The following is a 6,000-nucleotide window of genomic DNA, read 5'->3' as shown; positions in this document are numbered from 1 at the left end:
AGTGATCAAACTCATGCTATTGGCACCGATCTGGTTTACACTGATCAATCAACCAACAGGCCTCCCATGTAATCTGAGTTGCTGTGGCAACACACACTTTTACATGCATGTTGTAGTCCAGAGTTATGATGGTGACGGTGGCGGCTCCAGTTCTTTCCATCAAGATCATAGAATCCCTACCATGCAGAAGGAGGCCAGCCAGCCCATTGAGTCTGACAGAGCATCTTACTAAGACTCTCTCCTCTACCCTATCCCTGTAACACTGCACGTTTACCATGGCCAATCCATCTAATCTGCACATCTTTGGAGTGTGGAAGCAAACTGGAGCACCCCGAGGAAATCCACGCAAACACAGGGAGAACGTTCAAACTCCACACAGTCACCCAACACCGGAATTGAACCTGGGGCTCTGGTGCTGTGAGGCAGCAGTGCTAACCACTGTGCTGCCACTTGGGTGACCAGGAATCTCTCCCACTCTTACCACCTGCTATTGACAAATGTTGGAAGGACTTTCAGATTGAGATTCAACTTGTTTGGCCGTATTATGAACAACCGTGGAGTGGGGTTTGAACCTGGCATTCCTGCCTCAGAGATGGGAATAATATCCACTGCACCACATGACTTAGTTACCTCTGGTACTTCCTGATTAATCTCAAACACCCCCTAATCTATAGGGGCGGCACAGTGACACAGTGGTTAGCATTGCTTCCCAGCTTGGATCACTGTCTGTGCAGAGTCTGCACATTCTCCTGCGTGTCTACGTGAGTTTCCTTCGGGTGCTTCAGTTTCCTCCCATAGTCTGAATGACGCACTGGTTAGGTGCGCTAACTATGCTAAATTCTCACTCAGTGTACTCGAACAAGCGCCGGAGTGTGATGACTCAGGGATGTTCACAGTAACTTCATTGCAGTGTTAATGTAAGCCTACTTGTGACAATAATAAAAAAAACTTTAAACATACAGCTTTATTCTTCCTTCAGCATAAATCTCAAGTCCAATGCATTTCCCATTGGAAAATCTACAACCCCCAGTGACCAATTTCTAACATCCCTTCAGAATGACTGAAGTAATCAAACGGTAAGAGAAATTATTTATTGTGGAGGTGAGAAGGCCAAATACTGTTTCAATAGCTCCAACAAAGGGTGATCGAGACTCGAAACGTTGGCTCTATCCCCTCTGCACAGATGGTATCAGACCTGCTGAGATTTTCCTGCATTTTCTGTTTTATATACTGTATAAAAGAGTTTTGCTGAGGTTGGGGAGTGTCTGAAACCTGACACTGGAGCAGCACGGTGGCACAGTAGCTAGCACTGCTGCTGGGTTCGCTTTCTGACTTGGGTCACTGTGCGTATGGAGCTTGCACATTCTCTCCGTGCCTGTGAGGGTTTCCTCTGGGTGTTCCAATTTCCTCCCACAGGCCAAAGAAATGTGGGTTAGGTTGTTTGGCTGTGATAAGTTGACCTTTAGTATCAGGTGATTAGCAGGGTCAATATATAGGGTTATGGGAATAGGGCCTGGGTGGGATTGCGCAGTAAGATGTCTCACAGCACTAGGTTAAAGCCCAACAGGTTTATTTGGTAGTACGAGCTTTCAGTGTGCTGCCCTGAGGGACAGTGCTCCAAAAGCTTGTGCTACCAAATAAACCTGTTGGGCTTTAACCTGGTGTTGTGAGACTCCTTACTGTGTCCACCCCAATCCAACGCTGGCATCTCCACATCATGGGTGGGATTGTGGTCAGTGGAAACTCGATGGGCCAAATGGCCTCCTTCTACAGTATAGGGATTCTACCTGGCTTCTCTACTTTGGATGGATCGATCTTAATAATATTTAATCCAAAGTAGATGACACAGCAAATTGCAAACTGTCACAATGTTGTCCTCTCTGGAGCCCTTGGCTGTCCACCCTGAGAATAGGACGACACTAACCAAAGGGAATATAAATTGCTTAAACACAAAAAAAATCTTGTTTAGACGAAAATATGAGATCGTCGCTGGGTGTGGATTTAGAAAAAAGCGTTTCCCTTTAAGTGAATGGGTTTGTGTTGTTGCCTGTCGTCACTCTAGGGGGGTTGGAGTTGAGTGAAGGTGTGGCTGGCTTTCTGTTAGAAACACTGAACCTCGTATCATGTGAAAGCCGCTACTCCAGTCCCTGATCACACCAGCACAGATCCTGCACCCGGATTCCCACTCATCCTGACCAGGAGGTAAGACAGATGCGCAACTCCTCGTCTTTTTTGTTTTTAAAAAAAGGCAATTTTCATTTGTCAACAGCGCTGTTGATAAATTGCAGCAAAATCCTGGTCTGAGACGAATAGGTGATGTTGGATGTGTCGCAGTGGTACGGGAAGGCAGAGTAAATCTGCTGGTATAGTGGCTGGAAACTCGGAGGTGATGCTTAGTGTGCGGAGGCGCTAGGCTGGGTCTGGCAGCATTTCATTCACAGTGCGGCAGTCACTGCATTTATCGCACGGAAGGAAATAGACGGGAGGGACAAATCCATTCTTTTAGTTTTTATTATTTGGCCCCTGCTTCGGTTAGAGGTGATGGTGAGTGAGCGTCTCTGTTTGGGTTTGTATGCAAATTTCAAGGAGCGATTCTGTCTGCTCAGCCCACTGCGTCTCCCTCTCTCCCCATGCTGCACATACAATGATCACAAAACACAGACATTCACCCACACCCATTCACCCCCATACACTCACCCACACACACTCATTCCCCCACACCCTTACACACACTCACACCCCACACACACTCATTCCCCCACACCCTTACACACACTCATTCCCCCACACCCTTACACACACTCATTCCCCCACACCCTTACACACACTCATTCCCCCACACCCTTACACACACTCATTCCCCCACACACACACATTCCCCCACACCCTTACACACACCCATTCATTCCCCAGACACATGCCCATTCTCACCTCCCACACACTCATTCCCCCACACCCTGACACACATTCATTCACTCCCCCCACACACACTCATTCCCCACGTCCTTACATACACCCATTCAAACCTGCCCCCCCCGCTACACACCAATTCACCGCCCCCAGATACACACTCATTCACCCCCCCCCAAGACACATGCCCATTCACCACCCCCTGGACACACATCCATTCAACCCCCTCCCCTACACACACATCCATTCACCCCCCCCACATACACTCATTCACCACCCCCACACACACCCATTCACCCTCCCACACACACATATATTGACATACATGTGAATACTGGTACACACACACAGAACACAGGTAGCTACCCACATGGCCGACGCTTGCTTTCTCTATTCTCCAGCATCCCTACTCTGTGTCTCTGCAGTCTGTGCTGCTTTTCATCTGCGGCAGTCTGTGTTCGGTAACTTAACCATCCCTCAAGGTCACCACAGTGTCTCTCCTGGCAACCCACCTCCCTCCTTCCCCTTACAATCTTCGGAGCCGCACCTGTCCAGACTGAACGGTAATTTTTCTTTTGGATCTGAAATGGGTTTCTCTGTGTTTTATGTTTGATACAAGTGTCAGAGAGGCGGTTCCCCAGAACCGGTTATATTTCTGTTGGATAAACGCGCTGTCTTAAGGATTGATAACCCTCCCCCTGTCAATGATGAGGGTCTCAGACTGATTTCAGTCTGTGTGTGTGTACAGAGGAGGCTGACTTCACCCTGTGTATGCAGAGGGGGCTGATTTCAGCCTGCGTGCATGTGAGGGGGGGGCTGATTTCAGCCTGCGTGCATGTGAGGGGAGGGCTGATTTCAGCCTGCGTGCATGTGAGGGGAGGGCTGATTTCAGCCTGCGTGCATGTGAGGGGAGGGCTGATTTCAGCCTGCGTGCGCGCGAGGAGGGGGGGCTGATTTCAGCCTGCGTGCGCGCGAGGAGGGGGGGGCTGATTTCAGCCTGCGTGCGCGCGAGGAGGGGGGGGCTGATTTCAGCCTGCGTGCGCGCGAGGAGGGGGGGGCTGATTTCAGCCTGCGTGCGCGCGAGGAGGGGGGGGCTGATTTCAGCCTGCGTGCGCGTGAGGAGGGGGGGCTGATTTCAGCCTGCGTGCGCGCGAGGAGGGGGGGGCTGATTTCAGCCTGCGTGCGCGCGAGGAGGGGGGGGCTGATTTCAGCCTGCGTGCGCGCGAGGAGGGGGGGGCTGATTTCAGCCTGCGTGCGCGCGAGGAGGGGGGGCTGATTTCAGCCTGCGTGCGCGCGAGGAGGGGGGGCTGATTTCAGCCTGCGTGCGCGCGAGGAGGGGGGGGGCTGATTTCAGCCTGCGTGCACGCGAGGGGGGGGGCTGATTTCAGCCTGCGTGCACGCGAGGGGGGGAACTGATTTCAGCCTGCGTGCACGCGAGGGGGGGGAACTGATTTCAGCCTGCGTGCACGCGAGGGGGGGGAACTGATTTCAGCCTGCGTGCACGCGAGGGGGGGGGGAACTGATTTCAGCCTGCATGCACGCGAGGGGGGGGAACTGATTTCAGCCTGCGTGCATAGATGCAGCTTGCTGCCCAGCGTGTGTGAAGGAAACAATGTCACTGGTCTAGCTGCTTTTCAACATACTTTAACTGCAGAGAGCAGCAAGCATCACTCTTCTGTCTGGCTTATTAAATGAAACGATGAATTGCTGAATGTGTCAGGGTGATGCAAAGGGAATTATTTGAGCACCTCACTTACCTGCCGTTATGATTGTGTACATGTTTTCTTTGCAGTGCATTTGATTTTAATTCTATACACTGGCCTAATAGCCATGCAATGATTTGCCAGTCAGCTTGTTCAGTACAGTCGTGGGTTGGCTGCCTTTAATTGGATTGCTCTGACAGAGGCTACTGATTTCATGGGGACTACTTGCCAGTCACTGGAGTGCAATCTGTTTGATTCCTGTCTGGAGAGGCAGCTGATACACAAACACATTTCACCCAAAATGATGGCATCACCTTTCCTGATATTGTGATTCAGGCTGAAAACATCAAACTATCATTTCCTGCTTCTGAGTCACAATCCACCTCTTGGGATGGCCAGTCCCCCTTTTTTTTGCATCGTCCTGCTCTATTCTCAGATATTAACACGGAACACCATTCGGTTTGACTGGCTCAATGTTTCAGCAAGTTTTCAAATGTGAGCAGGGCAACCTCAGATTATCATTGTGTGACTTTCTGCATGGCATGGAGATTTAGTTATTGAATTGGAAAAGAGTATTCGACAGTCGTATGTTGCTTACTAATTTGTTTAAAAATGGCAAATTGCTAATGCACATAATGTGCACGGTTGGTGTTAATTACATGCAGCAATTAAGTTTACAGAGGAGTGAAATTGTTAAAGACGTTAGTTGATCATGTGCCATATTTTCTGTTTCAAAAAAAACCATTAAGAATCCTGCCAAACGTTAACGTCACTCTTTGCTTCAGATTTGTAGGTGGAACTTGTGTATTTTAGGCATTTGTAGATATTGTGGATGATAAATATGATTAAATGACTCTCCTGTAGACCAATTAATTCTCTCTAATGTTTATATCCTGACCTCAACATGCTTGAAGTAATCAAATCTTTGCATAACTGACATTATTTGGGAATAAATGCTACCTACAGATAAAGTCATTGTTCAGATCTAATGTTGCTGGAGATTTTGGTGTCTTGAATGGACACTAAATAATGCTGATATTCTGGTCATGTTTTGGGTTGCACATTTCTATTTCATTGAGATACCTGGTGTACTGGACTGGGGTTTCTGTGTGTATCTAACTGAATCATATGCCTGTTCTTTATAAATGAATTCATGATGTTGTTAGAGGAAGGGACCTTATTTTCCCAGTGAGCTGTTTGAAGGCTGATACCATTTGTACTGTACAAAAGTGATGGTTTACCTTCCACAGGATCTTTGAGTACAGAGGGAGACCAATCAGCCCATCTTGCTTGTGCTAGCTTATTGAAAGAGCTAGCCAGTTATTACCACTCCCTTGCTGTTTGATAGAATCATAGAATCCATACAGTGCAGAAAGAGGCCATTCGG

At 48.8% G+C, this 6,000-nt stretch overlaps 1 protein-coding gene across 3 annotated transcripts in view; it reads left to right on the top strand.

Moving 5' to 3' along the window:
- Positions 1–2,110: 2,110 nt before the first annotated feature.
- The window catches only part of slc6a15 (solute carrier family 6 member 15), a 47,712-nt gene continuing 43,822 nt past the window's right edge, over positions 2,111–6,000 (top strand). The window contains exon 1 of one of the 3 annotated variants that reach the window (XM_080191176.1): positions 2,111–2,202. The gene's annotated coding sequence lies outside the window, so the exon portion shown is untranslated. Of the gene's footprint in view, positions 2,203–2,487; positions 2,545–3,424; positions 3,474–6,000 lie in introns of those variants that run through there. The other 2 variants (XM_080191177.1, XM_080191178.1) reach the window with 2 other exon arrangements.

This window comes from Carcharhinus amblyrhynchos, chromosome 6 (assembly GCF_965287045.1).
Source record: "Carcharhinus amblyrhynchos chromosome 6, sCarAmb.v2.hapA, whole genome shotgun sequence".
NCBI lineage: Eukaryota > Metazoa > Chordata > Chondrichthyes > Carcharhiniformes > Carcharhinidae > Carcharhinus > Carcharhinus amblyrhynchos.
The sequence above is the reverse complement of the archived record's forward strand: the minus strand, read 5'-3'. Positions and strand labels throughout refer to the sequence as shown.